Below are 20,390 nucleotides of genomic sequence, written 5' to 3'. Positions count from 1 at the left end.
TGGGTCAGGATTGAGGGGCACTGGCAGTGCTGGGAGCCCAGGATGGGATAGCCGGGGGCTGCGGGTCGGGACTGAGGGGCACCGGCAGGGCCGTGGGGTGAAGCAGCCCATCTGGCTCTAGGTTCTCCTCTCGGTTTCCTGGGCACTGAAACATTCCCTGCTCCCCCACCGACCCAACGAATCGAGCTGGGGCGCGGGGCGAGGCTGGCCCGGCGCGGGAGCTGCACGGTTCTCCCCTGCCCCCGTCTCGTTTGTTTCCGGCTGCAGGATGAAGAGGACGAGGACGATCCCATCTACGTGCATGGTGACGAAGGCTACAGCCCGAACCTCAGGGGCACTACTTCCGAGATGGGCAACCAAGATCGGTGAGCGCCTGCCCTGCCCTGCCCTCGGCAGCTCCCGGGCCTCTGTCTGGGAGGAGCTGGGAGCGGGTGGCTGCGTGGGTACGTCCCTCTCTGGCTGTGTGAGCTGGGCCCGGTGCAGTCTGGGGCGACCTAGCCACCCTACGTCACTGCCCTCTGCAGTCTGCCGTCGAGCAGCCTTGGCGCGCTTGCATTGTGCCAACTGCCAACGGGCCTCCCGGGCTGTGCCGGGGGCTGGGCACAGAGATGCTCGTTGCCTCAGACAGAGGCACGAAGAGCAAGTGACTCTCCCAAGGACACCCAGGGGGTCACTAGCAGAGCCAAGAAGTGACCCTCCATCTCCCAAGTGCCCCAGCCCCATGACCCTCCTTGCTCTGCGAACATGTGCTCCCTAAATCTCTTTTCCTCGGCATCATCATGTGGCAGAGAGTTACTGGCCACATTGTCCAGAGCAGTAATGAAATGATCCAAAGCCCCTTGCTTGGCCACGTTAACGAGGCTCCCTCCCTCCCAGGGCCCTGCTCACCCCTGGGCTGCGGCTGCAGGGGCTTCCTGTTCGCCTGCGGGCGTCCCGCTGCAGAGCCTGAGGCCACGCCCGCTGCAGTGCCCGGGAATCTCCGCTGAGGCTAGCGGTGAGGCGCCCAGCTGGTGGGCTGCATGTGCCAGAGTGGGGCTGATGTTCCCTCCAGCAGGGGGCGGTGGTGGCGAGTGTGCCCCCACTCTAGGGCCCTAGGGCTGCTGTCTCGCCCGCGCCCATCCTGTGCGTGGTCTGGGTGTTTTATGATCACGGTGAGTTTCGCTGCTGCTCCCGCCCTGCGGGAGGCTCCCAGCCCCTGGCCCGCTGCAAGGCCGATCGCAGCCCCCTTCGCCCCCGCAGACTTCGTGCTGGTGTGGGAGGAGAAGGTGCGGCCCCCGAAGAAGAGGAGGGGAAGCTGGCGGCTCACGAGGCCAGAGGCGACCGGCCACGCGGGCACCACGAGCACTGGAGGAGGAAGTTCCTCAACAACCTGAGAAATGCCGGGCTGCTGATGGAGAAGGTGAGAGGAGAGACTTATACCGTGGGCCCCGGTATGTGCCTCCTCCTCCGGTCCCGGCCGCATCCCTCCTGGGCCCGGGCCCCTGCTGTGTCCCTCCCCGCCCCCAGGTCCCTTCCATGTCCCTCCCCACCCCTAGGTCCCTGCCGCGCCGGGTTGCCAACTTTCTAATCACACAAACCCAGCATCCCGCCCCTCCTCCGAGGCCCCACCCATGCCCTGCCCCTTCTCCGAGGCCCCGCCCTACTCACTTCATCCCCCTCCATCGCTTGCTCTCTCCCACCCTCATTCACTTTAACTGGGCTGGGGATTAGGGTGGGGGGAGGGGATGCAGGCTCTGGGGTGGGTCTGGGGATGAGGAGTTTGGGGTGCAGGAGGGGCTCTGGGCTGGGGCAGGGGTAGAGGTGAGGGCTGTGGGAGGGAGTTTGGGTGCAAGAGGGGGCTGCGGGGTTCATCGTGGTTCCCAGCCAATGGGAGCTGCAGAGCTGGCATTAGGGTCAGGGGCAGCGCGTGGAGCCTCCCTGGCCGCCCATGTGCCTAGGAGCTGCAGGGACCTGGGGGCCGTGTGAATTCTGGGCAGGCAGGGAGCCTGCCTTAGCCCCGGCCCGGTTGTGCCGCTGACCGGAGTCACCAGGGTCCCTTTGTGACGGGGCGTTTCGCCTGGCAACCCAAGGTCCCTGCCATGTCCCTCCACCCCCAGGCCCCCTGTGACGATGCGGTTCTGGCGGGACCCAACTGCGAGTGCCAATTCAGGACCAATTGCTCAAACAGGGCAGTCACAGCCCATGGCTGGGGGTTTCCACCTCTAAGGCAAACCAAACCAGCCAGACAGAGAGGACTTCGGTCTCACCCCACTGGCTAACCACAAGTCACACAAGGAATTTCCTTAGACACTCCAGTCTCCCAGTATCACCACCAGTGCCACTCGTCCTGGGGATGAATGGTTATGAAAACCAACACCCCAATAAAAGAAAATGGTTCCCTCGATCCCAAAGGACCAAGCCCCAGACCCAGGTCAATATACACATCAGATCTTACCCACAAATCACGCTGTTGCCAATCCTTTAGAATCTAAAATCTAAGGGTTTATTCATAAAGGGAAAAAGGTAGAGCTGAGAGCTAGAACTGGTTACATGGAATCAATCACATACAGTGATGGCAAAGTTCTTGGTTCAGGCTTGTAGCAGTGATGGAATAAACTGCAGGTTTAAATCAAGTCTCTGGAACATCCCCCGCTGGGATGGGCCATCAGTCCTGTGCAGAGCTTCAGTTTGTAGCAAAGTCCTCCAGAGGTAAGAAGCAGGATTGAAGACCAGATGGAGATGAGGCATCAGCCTTTTAGAGGCTTTACAGCAAAATGGAGTCTGGAGTCACCTGGGCAAGTCCCTGCACTTTGCTGAGTCACAAGGCGTGTCTGCCTCCTCTCCATGGGTCAGTTGTGTAGCTGATGGTCCTTAATGGGCCCTCAAGCAGGCTAGGCAGGGCTAACACCACCAGAAACACAGCACAAATTTGAAATACAGACAGTACAGAGCCAATACTCATAACTTCAACTACAAAATGACACATGCACCCAGACACCATAATCATAACCAGCCACCCATAGCCTGGTCTTAGACACCTTATATGATCCTTTACATAAGATTTGGTGCCACTACAGGACCTTGGTTGCAACCATGTTCTATATGGTCCCAGATCATATCAGTAACGTCACACCCCGCCATGGCCCTCCCTCTCCAGGCCTGATCCCCCCCAGCGTCACCCCCTCCGAGCCCCAGCCCCCCACCCCATCCCTCTCCCACTGGGTCCAGGCCCCTGCTGCATCCCCCTCCCAAGCCCTGGCCATGTCCCCCCTTCCCAAGGCCCTGGCCCCCCACCACATCCCTCCCGGCTCCAGCCAGGCCTGGCTGTGGCTGATTGGGGTGACGGTGCATTGGGAGACTCTCGAGGCCTTGCTGGCCCCAGGATGCAGCAGTCGGAGAGAAGGCGGCTGTCCCCTGCCTGACCCCAGGGCCGTGTGTCCCATCCCTGCCCTACAGACCCTGGCCTGGAGCCCTGGACGCAGGCACATGGCAGCTCTGCCCCTGGGGCTCCGTGTTCAGCCCCTCCTGCTTCCCGCAGGAGGAGATGCTGAGCGAGGAAAACCATCCACTACCTGAAGCTGAGCGCCCCGTGGGACGTGCTGGTGTTCTACGCCGAGGAGCTGTGCCTGCGAGCGCCCCTGCAGGTCAGTGCACCCGGGGGGGGGCGGCTCTCCCACCAGCCCCCCATTGCCCTCTGCTAGCCCAGTCCTGGGCTCCCCCCCGCATCTCTGCCAGCTCCCCTCAACCCCGACCCGCCGTCCCCGGCTAGCCCAGCCCTGGGCTCCCACCCAGCTCTGCCAGCGCCCGACCCGCAGCCCCTGCTAGCCCAGCCCTGGCTCCCCCAGCTCTGCCAGCGCCCCTCAACCCCGACCCGCAGCCCCTCCTACCCCAGCCCTGGGCCCCACCCAGCTCTGCCAGCTCCCTCAACCCCGACCCGCAGCCCCTGCTACCCCAGCCCTGGGCTCCCACCCAGCTCTGCCAGCTCCTCAACCCCGACCCGCCCCCTAGCCCAGCCCTGGGCTCCTCACCCAGCTCTGCCAGCGCCCCGACCCGCAGCCCCTTGCTAGCCCAGCCCTGGGCTCCCCCCCAGCTCTGCCAGCGCCCCTCAACCCCGACCCGCAGCCCCACCTACCCCAGCCCTGGGCTCCCACCCAGCTCTGCCAGCGCCTCAACCCCGACCCGCAGCCCTGCAGCCCAGCCCTGGGCTCCCACCCAGCTCTGCCAGTGCCCCTCAACCCCGACCTGCAGCCCCCACTTACCCCAGCCCTGGGCTCCCCCCAGCTCTGCCAGCGCCCCGACCCGCAGCCCCCTGCTAGCCCAGCCCTGGGCTCCCCCCCCAGCTCTGCCAGCGCCCCTCAACCCCGACCCGCAGCCCCCACCTACCCCAGCCCTGGGCTCCCAGCTCTGCTCTGAGTGCCCCGACCCGCAGCCCCCTGCTAGCCCAGCCCTGGGCTCCCCCCCTCAGCTCTGCCAGCGCCCCTCAACCCCGACCCGCAGCCCCCTGCTAGCCCAGCTCGGATGGGGCGGGGACAGACGTCCCTCCGGAGCTGGGATGGGGGGCCTGGGAGAGAGACGTCCTTCTGGAGCTGGGATGGGGGGCCTGGGAGAGAGATGTCCCTCCGGAGCTGGGATGGGGCGGGGACAGACGTCCTCCGAGCTGGGATGTGGGGACGGGGCAGCTGCTGGCTCTGCAGGTCCTGGTGGTCACTGCGGCCATTCAGCCGGCACTAGGCGGGGTCCCGGGCAGCCGTTGGCAGCTCTGCTCCTGGGCACTGCAGAGACCCTGCCCCATCCGCAGTCGCCCTGGCTGTGCAGGTGGCCGACCCGTCTCCTCTCTGTTGCCTTGACCCAGGGCCTTCGAGACGCCTGAGTCTGAGGTCCCCGATGAAGCCCTGAACCCTCGCCAAGTCCTCTACCGCTTCTGGGCCCAGTGGGGCTGCTGGTACCGGTACCAGCCGCTGGATCACATCCGCCCTTGGGCAGCAGGGTTGGCTCTGCCCAGCTAGCCAGCATGGGTGCAGGCGTGCGTGTCGGGGATCCTTCCCTCTCCTCCCTGAGGCCAGAGGGGGGCTGTGGCTGGATACACACCTCCCCCTGCAGGGAACGAGGCCGCCTGCCCCAAAGCACAGACACAGACCAGAGGAGTTTAAGGAGACTCTCTCTTCAGGTCTCCAGCCACTAACTGGTGCCAGTCCTGGACATGTGAGCAGAGCCGAGTGCAGCGATGCACCGACTCCCCCAGCGATGGCACTGGGTTGGCAGGTGGCACCATTCATGGCACCTGAACCTGTATTCCCCTCAATAGCCCACCAAGGGCCCCCACCCTTCTCCTCCTCAGCTGTCCCCTCTCTTGGGTGGAAACCCGCGTCTCTCCCTGCTGCCCGGCTATTTCCAGGCTGTGCAGCCCCCTGCTTACACTGTGCCATTGCCCAGAAAAGCAGGCTGGTGGGTGGCCAGCGTTGGCACTTTGCTTTCTCTCCAGAGGCTGCAAACGGTGCCTTGCCGGCAGTTATACGGCGCCACCCCGCTCTCCCTCAGCAAATCACCACATATCAAAGCCCCTCCTTGTGTCTCCCTCCTTTCTTCTGACAGCTGTGACCCGGGGGCTTTTGCTAGGCCTGGGAGCGGAGAGTGATGGGAGCTGCTGGAGTAGCCCCTATAGCACCCCCACCCCCTATAGCGCCCCCGCCCCCCGCCCTTCGAGAAGGCAGCACCCAGGCCGCACACTAGTAACGGCGGCTGGCGGCAGCCTGCGAATTCCTGTGTCTGAGGGCTGGATGTCGGGGGGCAGGGAGGGGGGCAGGGTAGGATGGCAGGGGTCCTCCTCACACACCCCCCCTCCTGCGCTCCCAACCCCAGCCCCACAGACTCACGCGGGCGTGTTGGTTCCCATGGCAACCAGGCCTGCGAGGAAGACCACGGTGCCCACGGCCGCAGCAGGAGAGCAGCCAGGCCGTGTAGAAGCCTGCAGAGGACGGGCACGTGAGACCAGCCCCGGAGGAGGGCGACACCGGGCAGGGGACCCCCTCCCTCCCCTCTCCATCAAGGGTGGGGCACCAAGACTCCTGAGTTTCACCCCCAGGGCTGATGCCCTGTGTGGCTTGGGGAAAGTCCCTCCCCCGTCCGTGCCTCAGTTTCCTCAGCTGTAAAATGTGGACAATGATCCCGCCCCACCTGGCAGGCTGGGGGCAGGACTAAGGCACTTGCAGACTCTGCATGGCACCTCGCTCACCCTCTTCCACCCCACGCCCGCCCACGCCCCTGTGAAGCAGGGGCACGGGGCACCAGCCACATGGCACTGCTGGCACTTCGCGGCAGCACCAAGGGAAAGAACCAGGAGACCTGCCCACACGGTCCTGCCCCCCGGCCCTTTCTGTACCAGTCAGGGTGCCGGGAATCTGCCTCTGCCGGCCGGACACCGAGAGCCCTGGGCAGCGCCACCGGGCAGCACAGGCTGGGTGAGCCTGGCTGGGGCAGAGAGAAGCCCTGGGGCTCTGTGTGTCCAGCAGGCTCCAGGAACAATCCCGTGATCCCCATCCCAGCCCCAACCTGGCCCCTGGGACGCTGCAGGGAGGCGCTGGGGGCAGGGGCAGAGGCGGACAGAGGGGAGGAGGAGGTGGGCTCACCCAGCCAGGCGAAGTAGATGGCAATCTTCTCCCCGAAGTACTGGCGGATGTGATCCAGCGGCTGGTACCGGTACCAGCAGCCCCACTGGGCCCAGAAGCGGTAGAGGACTTGGCGAGGGTTCAGGGCTTCATCGGGGACCTCAGACTCAGGCGTCTCGAAGGGGCCCTGGGTCAAGGCAACAGAGAGGGAGACGGGTCGGCCACCTGCACAGCCAGGGGCGACTGCGGATGGGGCAGGGTCTCTGCAGTGCCCAGGGAGCAGAGCTGCCAACGGCTGCCCGGGACCCCCGCCTAGTGCCGGCTGAATGGCCGCAGTGACCAACCAGGACCTGCAGAGCCAGCAGCTGCCCCCCGGTCCCCACATCCCAGCTCCGGAGGGACGTCTGTGTCCCCGCCCCATCCCAGCTCCAGAGGGACATCTCTCTCCCAGGCCCCCCATCCCAGCTCCAGAAGGACGTCTCTCTCCCAGGCCCCCCATCCCAGCTCCGGAGGGACGTCTGTCCCCACCCCATCCCAGCTCCGGAGGGACGTCTCTCTCCCAGGCCCCCCATCCCAGCTCCAGAAGGACGTCTCTCTCCCAGGCCCCCCATCCCAGCTCCGGAGGGACGTCTGTCCCCCAGGCCCCCCATCCCAGCTCCGGAGGGACAGCAGCCCACCCGGCAGCCCCTACCTCGTGCAGCGGGAAGGCAGCGCCGTACACCCGCTCGTTCAGCAGCCGGTTGATCCCGATCTCGGCACGTTTCCGCTTCCCGTAGATGGTGCGAGCCAGGATCTCATAGACCTGCCGACCCGAGGAGCGCGGCGCCGTCAGCAAAGTCCACCCTCGCCAGGGCTCACGCGGAGCAGGAACCCAGCAAGTCCCGGCTGGGCGCAGCCCTGTGGAGCTCACACACCTGGACCTTGCACCAGAGCCTTGGGATGCTAATGGGAGCCTTCCCATAGACCTTTCTGGCCCAGCCCCCAGGGCAGGAGCTGCCCACGGCTCTGATGCCCCCACATTCCCCTTGGCTCATGCTAGGTGCAGGGCAGAGGGAGCCTTCCTGACCCTTCCCCAGGCAATCAGCCGTGCCCTGGAGCCTGAGATTGGATTCAAACACACGTCACTGGTTCTAGTGTTTCCCACCAGCTGTGGGGCCTGCGGAGGCTGAAGCACAGAGCTGGGCCCGAAGCCATGAAGGGGGATGATTCTGGGTTGGGGTTTCTACACAGAGCTGGGGGCAGGGTTGGGTCTGGGTGGGGGGTTAAATCAGCCCATTAGAGAGCCAGGGGATTTCGATCTGGCTGCCCACCATGTGATGGGCCCGTGGAGCTGCCTCTAGGGCAACGGGGTTAATTACGGACCTGGGCAGAGCAGGGCTGGGAGTGGGGCAGGCCCTGAGGTCCCCATGCTCCTCCACCCTACTCACGATGCGATGTCTCTGCGTGTTGCTGAAGTAGGAGTCCTGGGAGTCGCTGCCCAGGAACCTGGGGATAATCAAACAGCCAGTCGGGCCAGGGGAAGGGGCAAGGAGGAGCTGTGACGAAGTGGGGATGTTCTGGCTGTGCTCAGTGCTGGGGAAGCTGAGGGGGGCTGCGGGAAGGCTGCAGGGGTGCTGGGACTGGCTGGGGGAGCCCAGGGCTGGGAGGAGGGGCGGCGGGCCGGGGTTGTGGGGCGCTGGCAGAGCTGGGGGGGGAGCCCAGGGCTGGGGGGGCTGGAGGGCGCTGGCAGAGCTGGGAGGAGCCCAGGGCTGGGAGGGGCTGCGGGTCGGGGCGCTGGCAGAGCTGGGTGGGGAGCCCAGGGCTGGGGTAGGAGGGGGCTGCGGGTCGGGGTTGCGGGGCGCTGGCAGAGCTGGGGGAGCCCAGGCTGGGGTAGGAGGGGCTGCGGGTCGGGGTTGAGGGGCGCTGGCAGAGCTGGGTGGGAGCCCAGGGCTGGGGTAGGAGGGCTGCGGGTCGGGGTTGAGGAGCTGGCAGAGCTGGGTGGGGAGCCCAGGGCTGGGCTAGCAGGGGCTGCGGGTCGGGGTTGAGGGGCTGGCAGAGCTGGGTGGGGAGCCCAGGGCTGGGGTAGGAGGGCTGCGGGTCGGGTTGAGGGGCGCTGGCAGAGCTGGGTGGGAGCCCAGGGCTGGGGTAGGAGGGCTGCGGGTCGGGGTTGAGGCGCTGGCAGAGCTGGGTGGGAGCCCAGGGCTGGGGTAGGAGGGCTGCGGGTCGGGGTTGAGGCGCTGGCAGAGCTGGGGGGGCGCCCAGGGCTGGGGTAGCAGGGGGCTGCGGGTCGGGGTTGAGCGCTGGCAGAGCTGGGTGGGAGCCCAGGGCTGGGGTAGGAGGGGCTGCGGGTCGGGGTTGAGGCGCTGGCAGAGCTGGGTGGGAGCCCAGGGCTGGGGTAGCAGGGGCTGCGGGTCGGGGTTGAGGCGCTGGCAGAGCTGGGTGGGAGCCCAGGGCTGGGCTGGGTGGGAGCCCAGGGCTGGGGTAGGAGGGGCTGCGGGTCGGGGTTGAGGGCGCTGGCAGAGCTGGGGGGGAGCCCAGGGCTGGGCTAGCAGGGGGCTGCGGGTCGGGGTTGAGGCGCTGGCAGAGCTGGGTGGGAGCCCAGGGCTGGGGTAGGAGGGGGCTGCGGGTCGGGGTTGAGGGGCGCTGGCAGAGCTGGGTGGGGGAGCCCAGGGCTGGGGTAGGAGGGGGCTGCGGGTCGGGGTTGAGGGGCGCTGGCAGAGCTGGGGGGGAGCCCAGGGCTGGGCTAGCAGGGGGCTGCGGGTCGGGGTTGAGGAGCTGGCAGAGCTGGGTGGGAGCCCAGGGCTGGGGTAGGAGGGGGCTGCGGGTCGGGGTTGAGGGAGCTGGCAGAGCTGGGTGGGAGCCCAGGGCTGGGGTAGGAGGGCTGCGGGTCGGGGTTGAGGGGCGCTGGCAGAGCTGGGTGGGAGCCCAGGGCTGGGGTAGGAGGGCTGCGGGTCGGGGTTGAGGCGCTGGCAGAGCTGGGTGGGAGCCCAGGGCTGGGCTAGCAGGGGGCTGCGGGTCGGGGCGCTGGCAGAGCTGGGGGGCGCCCAGGGCTGGGGTAGGAGGGCTGCGGGTCGGGGTTGAGGAGCTGGCAGAGATGCGGGGAGCCCAGGACTGGGCTAGCAGAGGGCAATGGGGGGGCTGGTGGGAGAGCCGCCCCAGGTGCACGGCCCTGCAGGGGCGCTCGCAGGCACAGCTCCTCGGCGTAGAACACCAGCACGTCCCACGGGGCGCTCAGCTTCAGGTAGTGGATGGTTTTCCTCTCGCTCAGCATCTCCTCCTGCGGGAAGCAGGAGGGGCTGAACACGGAGCCCCAGGGGCAGAGCTGCCATGTGCCTGCGTCCAGGGCTCCAGGCCAGGGTCTGTAGGGCAGGGATGGGACACACGGCCCTGGGGTCAGGCAGGGGACAGCCGCCTTCTCTCCGACTGCTGCATCCTGGGGCCAGCAAGGCCTCGAGAGTCTCCCAATGCACCGTCACCCCAATCAGCCACAGCCAGGCCTGGCTGGAGCCGGGAGGATGTGGTGGGGGCCAGGGCCTTGGGAAGGGGACATGGCCAGGGCTTGGGAGGGGATGCAGCAGGGGCCTGGACCCAGTGGGAGAGGGATGGGGTGGGGGCTGGGGCTCGGAGGGGGTGACGCTGGGGATCAGGCCTGGAGAGGAGGGCCATGGCGGGGTGTGACGTTACTGATATGATCTGGGACCATATAGAACATGGTTGCAACCAAGGTCCTGTAGTGGCACCAAATCTTATGTAAAGGATCATATAAGGTGTCTAAGACCAGGCTATGGGTGGCTGGTTATGATTATGGTGTCTGGGTGCATGTGTCATTTTGTAGTTGAAGTTATGAGTATTGGCTCTGTACTGTCTGTATTTCAAATTTGTGCTGTGTTTCTGGTGGTGTTAGCCCTGCCTAGCCTGCTTGAGGGCCCATTAAGGACCATCAGCTACACAACTGACCCATGGAGAGGAGGCAGACACGCCTTGTGACTCAGCAAAGTGCAGGGACTTGCCCAGGTGACTCCAGACTCCATTTTGCTGTAAAGCCTCTAAAAGGCTGATGCCTCATCTCCATCTGGTCTTCAATCCTGCTTCTTACCTCTGGAGGACTTTGCTACAAACTGAAGCTCTGCACAAGGGACTGATGGCCCATCCCAGCGGGGGATGTTCCAGAGACTTGATTTAAACCTGCAGTTTATTCCATCACTGCTACAAGCCTGAACCAAGAACTTTGCCATCACTGTATGTGATTGATTCCATGTAACCAGTTCTAGCTCTCAGCTCTACCTTGTTCCCTTTATGAATAAACCCTTAGATTTTAGATTCTAAAGGATTGGCAACAGCGTGATTTGTGGGTAAGATCTGATGTGTATATTGACCTGGGTCTGGGGCTTGGTCCTTTGGGATCAGGGAACCATTTTCTTTTATTGGGGTGTTGGTTTTCATAACCATTCATCCCCAGGACAGAGTGCACTGGTGGTGATACTGGGAGACTGGAGTGTCTAAGGAAATTCCTTGTGTGACTTGTGGTTAGCCAGTGGGGTGAGACCAGAAGTCCTCTCTGTCTGGCTGGTTTGGTTTGCCTTAGAGGTGGAAACCCCCAGCCATGGGCTGTGACTGCCCTGTTTGAGCAATTGGTCCTGAATTGGCACTCGCAGTTGGGTCCCGCCAGAACCGCATCGTCACAGGGGGCCTGGGGCCTGGAGGTGGAGGGACATGGCAGGGACAGCAGGTTGCCAGGCGAAACGCCCGTCACAAAGGACCCTGGTGACTCGGTCGGCGGCACAACCGGGGCCCGGGGCTAAGGCAGGCTCCCTGCCTGCCCAGAATTCACACGGCCCCCAGGTCCCTGCAGCTCCTAGGCACATGGGCGGCCAGGGAGGCTCCACGCGCTGCCCCTGACCCTAATGCCGGCTCTGCAGCTCCCATTGGCTGGGAACCACGATGAACCCCGCAGCCCCCTCTTGCACCCAAACTCCCTCCCACAGCCCTCACCTCTACCCCCTGCCCCAGCCCAGAGCCCCCTCCTGCACCCCAAACTCCTCATCCCCAGACCCACCCCAGAGCCTGCATCCCCAACCCCGTACCTAATCCCAGCCCCGTTAAAGTTAATGAGGGTGGGAGATAGCAAGCGATGGTGGGGGGGGATGAAGTGAGTAGGGGCGGGGCCTCGGAGAAGGGGCGGGGCATGGGTGGGGCCTCGGATGCTGGGTTTTGTGATTAGAAAGTTGGCAACCCGACGCGGCAGGGACCTAGGGGTGGGGAGGGACATGGAAGGGACCTGGGGGCGGGGAGGACACAGCAGGGCCCGGGGCCCAGGAGGATGCGGCCGGGACCGGAGGAGGGAGGCACATACCGGGGCCCACGGTATAAGTCTCTCCTCTCACCTTCTCCATCAGCAGCCCGGCATTTCTCAGGTTGTTGAGGAACTTCCTCCTCCAGTGCTCGTGGTGCCCGCGTGGCGGTCGCCTCTGGCCTCGTGAGCCGCCAGCTTCCCCCTCCTCTTCTTGGGGCCGCACCTTCTCCTCCCACACCAGCACGAAGTCTGCGGGGCGAAGGGGAGGGCTGCGATCGGCCTTGCAGCGGGCCAGGGCTGGGAGCCTCCCGCAGGGCCGGGAGCAGCAGCGAAACTCACCGTGATCATAAAACACCCAGACCACGCACAGGATGGGCGCGGGGCGGGAGACAGCAGCCCTAGGGCCCTAGAGTGGGGCCACACTCGCCACCACCGCCCCTGCTGGAGGAACATCAGCCCCACTCTGGCACATGCAGCCCACCAGCTGGGGCGCCTCACCGCTAGCCTCAGCGGAGATTCCCGGGCACTGCAGCGGGCGTGGCCTCGGGCTCTGCAGCGGGGCGCCCGCAGGCGAGCAGGAAGCCCCTGCAGCCGCAGCCCACAGGGGTGAGCAGGGCCCTGGGGAGGAGGGAGCCTCGTTAACGTGGCCAAGCAAGGGCTTTGGATCATTTCATTACTGCTCTGGACAATGTACGTTAGCCAGTGGAACTCTCTGCCACATGATGATGCCGAGGAAAAGAGATTTAGGGAGCACATGTTCGCAGAGCAAGGAGGGTCATGGGGCTGGGACGCAGGAGATGGAGGGTCACTTCTTGGCTCTGCTAGTGACCCCCTGGGTGTCCTTGGGAGAGTCACTTGCTCTTCGTGCCTCTGTCTGAGGCAACGAGCATCTCTGAGCCCAGCCCGGCACAGCCGGGAGGCCCGTTGGCAGTTGGCACAATGCAAAGCGCGCCAAGGCTGCTCGACGGCAGACTGCAGAGGGCAGTGACGTAGGGTGGCTTAGGGTCGCCCCCAGACTGCACCGGGCCCAGCTCACACAGCCAGAGAGGGACGTACCCACGCAGCCACCCGCTCCCAGCTCCTCCCAGACAGAGGCCCGGGGAGCTGCCGAGGGGCAGGAGCAGGGCAAGGCGCTCACCGATCTTGGTTTGCCCATCTCGGAAGTAGTTGCCCCTGAGGTTGGGGCTGTAGCCTTCGTCACCATGCACGTAGATGGGATCGTCCTCGTCATCGTCATCCTGCAGCCGGGCAACAATCGAGACGGTGGGCAGGTGAGAACCGTGCTGCTCCGTCGGCCCGGTCCAGCTTCGCCCCCGCGACCCAGCTCGGATTCGTTGGGTCGGTGGGGGGGAGCAGGGGAATGTTTCAGTGCCCAGGAAACCGAGAGGAGAACCTAGAGCCAGATGGGCTGCTTCACCCCACGGCCCTGCCGGTGCCCCTCAGTCCCGACCCGCAGCCCCCAGCTATCCCATCCCTGGGCGCCCCCCCCCCGCCCGGCCAGTGCCCCTCAATCCTGACCCACAGCCCCTGCTATCCCAGCCCTGGGCTCACCCCCGCCCCCCACAGCCCTGCTGGTACCCCTCAGTCCCGACCCGCAGCCCTCCACTATCCCAGCCCTGGGCTCATCCCTCCCTCCTCACAGAGCACTGCCGGTGCCCCTCAGTCCTGACTTCCCGCCCCCGCTATCCCAGCCTGGGCTCCCCCACGGCCCTGCCGGTGCCCCTCAGTCCTGACCCGCAGCCCCCGGCTATCCCAGCCCCAGACTCCCCCCGGCCACGGTTCTGCAGATGCACTACAGGGCACCAGCTATCCTGAAGGCCAAACCTTCGCCTCGCTTACGGCTCTGGGTCTGTTCGGAGTCCCCCACCCCTCCACCGCAGGGACGCCGACACCCTGAGCTCCAGGGGAACCCAGCCCCCGGAACGTGCGAGGACCCCGGCTCGGCCGGGGATTCCCGCCCAGGGCTGGGCTCTAACCGGGCAGCCCCTGAGCTGCAAGGACCCCCCCAGTTCCCTCCTCCTCCAGCTCACGCTGCTCCCCGTCCAGCCAGGACAGTGGCTGAAATGGCCCCAGTAACGGACGCGGGAGCTTTGCAGAGGCCTGGCCCAGAGCAGCCACAGACTCGGCCCAGAGCCGCGGTTCTCAACCTCTTAGCCATTGTGGGCTGCAGCCACCCAGTGCAGACACTACCCGGCGGCCCGGTGTGCTGATGGGGCTGAGAACCGCTGGCCTAGGAGAGGGCCCACCTGGGACTAGAACCCCCCCTGCCCCAGGGCAGCGGCAGGGCTGGGACCCAGCGTCTTGAATGAGGCAGGGGCCGGGGAGGGTTGGATTACGGGGGGTTGGGCAGCTCCCCTCTGCCCCCCAAACTCCTGCCGGGATTCTACCATGAGCTCGGGGACGTGGGAAGAGCCGCAGCTTGTGAAACGGACGGACCCCCCCCCCCCCCGCCCCCCGACCGCAGCCCCCCCCAGGGCGGCGGCGCCCAGGGTTAACCCACGGCAAGTCATGCCTGACTAACCTAATTGCCTTCTATGAGGAGATAACTGGGTCTGTGGGTGAGGGGAAAGCAGTGGATGTGTTATTCCTTGACTCTAGCAAAACTTTTGATATGGTCTCCCACAGTATTCTTGCCAGCAAGTTAAAGAACTGTGGGCTGGATGATTGGACTATAAGGTGGATAGAAATCTGGCTAGATCGTCAGGCTCAACAGGTAGTGATCAACGGCTCCATGTCTAGTTGGCAGCCCGTTTCAAGTGGAGTGCCCCAAGAGTCGGTGCTGGGGCCGGTTTTGTTCAATATCTTCATTAACGATCTGGAGGATGGCATGGACTGCACTCTCAGCAAGTTTGCTGATGACACTAAACTTGGAGGAGTGGTAGATACAGTGGAGGGTAGGGATAGGATACAGAGGGACCTAGATAAAGAAACCTGATGAGGTTCAACAAGGAGAAGTGCAGAGTCCTGCACTTAGGACGGAAGAATCCCATTCACTGTTACAGACTAGAGACCGAATGGCTAGGAAGCAGTTCTGCAGAAAGGACCTAGGAGTTACAGTGGACGAGAAGTTGGATATGAGTCGACAGTGTGGCCTTGTTGCCAAGAAGGCTAATGGCACTTTGGGCTGTATAAATAGGGCATAGCCAGCAGATCGAGGGATGTGATCATTCCCCTCTATTTGACATTGGTGAGGCCTCATCTGGAGTACTGTGTCCAGTTTGGGGCCCCACAGTACAAGAAGGATGTGAAAAAATTGGAAAGAGTCCAGCGGAGAGCAACAAAAATGATTAGGGGGCTGGAGCACATGACTTATGAGGAGAGGCTGAGGAAACTGGGATTGTTTAGTCTGCAGAAGAGATGAATGAGCAGGGATTTGATAGCTGCTTTCAACTACCTGAAAGGGGTTCCAGAGAGGATGGATCTAGACTGTTCTCAGTGGTACCCAATGACAGAACAAGGAGTAATGGTCTCAAGTTGCAGTGTGGGAGGTTTAGGTTGGATATCAGGAAAAAACTTTTTCACTCACAGAGTGGTGAAGCACTGGAATGGGTTTCCTAGGGAGGTGGTGGAATCTCCTTCCTTAGAGGTTTTTAAGGTCAGGCTTGACAAAGCCCTGGCTGGGATGCTTTAGTTGGGAATTGGTCCTGATTTGAGCAGGGGGTTGGGCTAGATACCTCCTGAGGTCCTTCCAACCCTGATATTCTATGATTCTATGACTTCTGCGGGGGGAGGCATGCTGGACAGCGCCAAGGATTGGGGAGACAACCAGGTGTGAGCCCAGGGTGCAGAGAGAGCTGGGGGAGGGTCTGTGTGTCTGTAACACTTCCCTGTCCACTCCCACAGATGGAGTCCAAGAGAGATAGGAAGGAGAGGACGAGAACCCCAGTACTAAAGAAAAATAAGGTGCATCCTAGCTGGACCTGGGGCTCTGTGGGGTTAATACCAGTGGAAGGGACAAGAGTCTCTTGTGCAGCGTGACTATGCTGGGTGCAGGAGCAGTGGGGTGCTTTCCAATTGTAGCTGTGACAACATCATGCAAAGGGGTTCAGGGTAAGCCCTGGGGTGTGGGTGATGCGAGAAGGAGAGCCTAGCCATCACGGCAGATTGTGATGATAACTTTTGTTTTCCCTCTTGTGTTGTGTTTGGCACCAAGGGAAAGAAATGTGGGGGTGGAGAGGGAGGAAGAGGGAAAGAGTCCAGCCCAGTGGTGAGATGGAAAACGAGTGAGAGCAGAAGCGTTGTTGATGCCAGGCAAGACAATCACCAACGAAATCATGCTGCCCGAGCATGGTGAGATTTTCCCAGGGCCCCCCGAGTTGCCCGAGGCCCCTGGGCATGGGCCCCCTGTGCGTTAAGCCGCCACTGCAATGGCTGCAGGGCTCAGGATACCGCTTCCCAGCATGCCTGGAATGCCGGGCGGAGACGGAACATGCGGGGAGCTACTACCAGAGCCAATCAGAAGTCAGCGCTCGGAGACAAAGGGGTCAGTTTACATTTGGTTATTGGCTGTTGGGGGAGTGGAGCAGAGGGAGCCAATCAGAAGCCAGTGCTCGGAGACAAAGGGGTTGGTTTCCATTCGGTTGTTGGCGGAGTGGAGCTGAGGAGGCAGCGTCACAGCCTGGGAGGTGCCCATTGACACTCAGACCGAAGACCCGGTAAGAATCCCTTTTGCTTGTTTTCCTTGTGAATTTCAAGCCGGCCAAGGAGCACAGGGCAGCATCAGCCCCTAGAGAACTGATACTCAACTCCCATTCTGCTGCGCAGGGGCTGGGAGGGAGCTGGTTGGGGCGGGTCGGGCCCCTTGTCAATGCTGTGATTGTTGATGGGTTACTAGTCTAGTTGCTCCTGTTCTTTCCTTAACCCCAGGCCTTTCTTCCCTCTGCCCAATAAGCTCCCTCACTTGTTGTGTTGTTACTGGGAGATTGTGATAGATTTGTACCCTTGTGCCTGGATGACAATCCTAGTCTGTTATTGGGCACCAAACACTTCCCCAGGGCACAGCAGCCCTTGTGACTCAGGCACTAGGAGGGGCCCCCTGGGGTGGAGTCAGCAGGGGCCAAGAGAGTCCTGCACTTCGGACGGAAGAATCCCATGCACCGTTACAGGCTGGGAACCGCCTGGCTAAGCAGCAGTTCTGCAAAAAAGGACCTGGGGATTACAGTGGACAAGAAACTAGATATGAGTCAGCAGTGTGCTCTTGTTGCCAAGAAGGCTAATGGCATTTTGGGCTGTATAAGTAGACGCATTGCCAGCAGATCAAGGGACGTGATCATTCCCCTCTATTCGACATTGGTGAGGCCTCATGTGGAGTACTGTGTTCAGTTTTGGGCCCCACACTACAAGAAGGATGTGGAGAAATTGGAAAGAGTCCAGCGGAGGGCAACAAAAATGATTAGGGGGCTGGAGCACATGACTTATGAGGAGAGGCTGAGGAACTGGGATTGTTTAGTCTGCAGAAGAGAAAAGTGAGGGGATTTGATAGCAGCTTTCAATTACCTGATGGGTTGTTCCATAGAGGATGGAGCTCAGCTGTTCTCAGTGGTGGCAGATGACAGAACAAGGAGCAATGGTCTCAAGTTGCAGTGGGGGAGGTCTAGGTTGGATGTTAGGAAACACTATTTCACTAGGAGGATGGTGAAGCACTGGAATGGGTTCCCTAGGTGGAATCTCCATCCTCAGAGGTTTTAGGGCCCGGCTTGACAAAGCCCTGGCCGGGATGATTAAGTTGGGGTTGGTCCTGCTTTGAGCAGGGGGTTGGACTAGATACCTCCTGAGGTCCCTTCCAACCCTGAGATTCTATGATTCTAAGGACCCAGGTTCCATTCCCCCTGAGGCAAGACAGGCCCATTGCTGAGAGGCTTTGTTGCCCCAGACTCACGGCTGCTCCCTGCTCAGTTCCAGGATGGACGTGCTGAGAAGGTATCTCAGGAGGAAGGTGGCCCCGGAGCCAGAGGGACCAGCTGCCAGCGTCCCCAGACAGAGAGCTGCCCCTCCATCCGCATGGCATGGGAAGCAGGCCCAGCCACCCCAGGAGATGGTCCTGCTCGGCCTTGCTCACTGGGAGGAAACCAGCCCCAGGGCTGGTGCTGAGCAGAGAGAGACAACATCCAGGCCGAGATGGAGGTGGCCTAAGTTCAATCTGGGCAGGCAGGACTCAGCCCATGGCAGGAGCCAGGCAACGCAGCTCTGGGTTTGCTTCTGCTGGAAGGCCTGCCCTCATCCCAGCTGTGTGGGCCAGCAGGAGGCATTCCCAGGGCAGGAGCTGGGGGATCGCTGCCTCAGCTGCTTAACTGTTGCCGGAGAGGAGAGCAGCTACTCTCTGGAGGTTCTCTGCAACACGGAGGCTGAGTGGTCCTCCACTGCAGGTGAGGAGACCCCCTGGGCATGGGGAGGAGCAAGGGCCATTAACACCCAGTCGCTCTGTCCCAGTCATTGTGGGGATCCCAGCCCAGGGGTCTGGCCAGAGCCACGTGAGCTCAATGACATCAGCGGGAGTTGCAGAGCCACCCCCTGCAATGGGGCATGGGGGGAGCTTCTGGGAAGTGGGTCCCTGATGATTTGGAGCAACTCCCAGGGAGGATGGGACAGTGAAGGGCCCACTCTGCCATGGGGCCACAGGGCTGAGGGTCTATGGGAGGGGCAGTGTGGGAACTCTCTGCCATGGGTCATTGGGGCTGAGGGTCTGTGGACGGGGCAGTGTGGGGATCTCTCTGCAATGGGTCCTGGGGCTGAGGGGTGTGTGAGAGGGACACTGTGGGGATCTCTCTGCCTTTCGATGCTTACATGGGAGGGAGAAACATTAAATCTGCTCTCCCCATCCTTTCTCACCCCTGTCCTTCCTCTTCCCCCCTCCCCAGCAAGAGTCACCCTCTGCCCTTGTCTCTCTGATGCAGAGACCCCACAGACCAGTCAGAGAAGGACTTTGCCCCTGAGGAAAGACAGAGGAGGATGAAGACCCTGACACAGAAAGAGAGGAAGAGGAGGAAGATCTAAAGACAGAGGAGGAGGAGAAGCAGGAAGAGCAAGTCCTGATTAGTGAAAAGAGGAGGAGGTGGAGGAGCTAGGTATGAAAGAGGAGAACATTACCACTGAGGAGGAGGAAGACCTGGAACCAGAGGAGAAGGGGGAGGAGGAAATATCTATAGAAGAGAACAAGGAGGAGGATGAGAACCTGTTTGCAGAAAAGGAAGAAGAGGAGGAGAATGTGTCTGCAGAAAAGGAAGAAGAGGAGGAGGAGGGGGGGGATGTGTCTGAAGAGAAGGAAGAGGAGAATCTGACTACAGAAGAGGAAAAGGAGGAGGAGAACTTGTTTGCAGAAGAGGAAGAAGAGGAGGAGGAGGGGGGGATGTGTCTGAAGAGAAGGAAGAGGAGAATCTGACTACAGAAGAGGAAAAGGAGGAGGAGAACTTGTTTGCAGAAGAGGAAGAAGAGGAGGAGGAGGAAGAGAACGTGTCTGCAGCAGAGGAAAGGAGGAGGAGGAGAATGTGTCTGCAGCAGAGGAAAGGGGGAGGAGGAGAATGTGTCTGCAGCAGAGGAGAGGAGGAGGAAGAGAACTTGTCAGCAGAAGAGGAGGAGGAGGACCTCTGCACAGAAGAGGAAGAGGACTTGATCACTGAGAAGGAGGAGGAAGAAGAAGGTAAAGGAAGAGGAAGAAAGGAACACCTGATCATGGAGCAAAAGGAAGAAGAGAAGGACCTGGCCATGGAGCAGGAAGAGGAGCACCTGCCTGTGGAGGAAGAGGAAGAGGACCTGGCCACAGGAGTGGAGCACCTGGCCATGGAGCAGGAGGAAGAGGAGGAGGACCTGGCTCCAGAGGAGAAAGAGGAAGACCTGGCCATGGAGAAGGACCAGGCCACAGAGGAGGACAAGGAGGATCTGGGTCAGGAGGAGGAGAAGGGAGAGGACCTGGCAATGGAGGAGGACGAGGATGTGGCCATGCAGGGGGAAGAAGAAGAGGCGGAAGAAGAGGTAGAGGACCTGACTATAGACTAGGAGGACCCAGGAATGGAGGAGGATGAGGATGTGCCGATGCAGGGGGAAGAAGAAGAGAAGGAGGTGGACCTGGCAATGGAAGAGTAGGAGCAAGAGGACCTGGCCAGAGAGGAAGATGAGAAGGAGGAGAACCTGGCCACGGAGAAGGAGCAGGAGGAAGAGGACCTGACCAGAGAAGAGGACGAGGAGGAAAAGGAGGAGGAGAACCTGGCCACAGAGGAGAGGAGGATCTGGCCAGAGAGGAGGAAGTGGAGGAGGGGAGGACCTGGCCATGGGAATGGAGCACGTGGTCATGGAGAAGAAAGCAGAAGAGGACGACTTGGATGAGGAGGAGGATAAGGAGGGCAAAGCCAAGTCCTCCTCCACCTCCATGGCCAATTCCTCCTTGCCCAGATGCATAATCCATTCCCATTGCCAGACTCTTGCCCGCGGTGACAATGAAGGAGCAGGAGAACTTCTGGGCTGCACAGTCGGGTGTCACGGGGACGTCTGTGGGAGCCATTGACAGTGTGTTCTGTGTGGGCCATTTTCCTTCTCTGACC

This window comes from Mauremys reevesii, linkage group 17 (genome assembly GCF_016161935.1).
Source record: "Mauremys reevesii isolate NIE-2019 linkage group 17, ASM1616193v1, whole genome shotgun sequence".
Lineage (NCBI taxonomy): Eukaryota > Metazoa > Chordata > Testudines > Geoemydidae > Mauremys > Mauremys reevesii.
The sequence above is the reverse complement of the archived record's forward strand: the minus strand, read 5'-3'. Positions refer to the sequence as shown.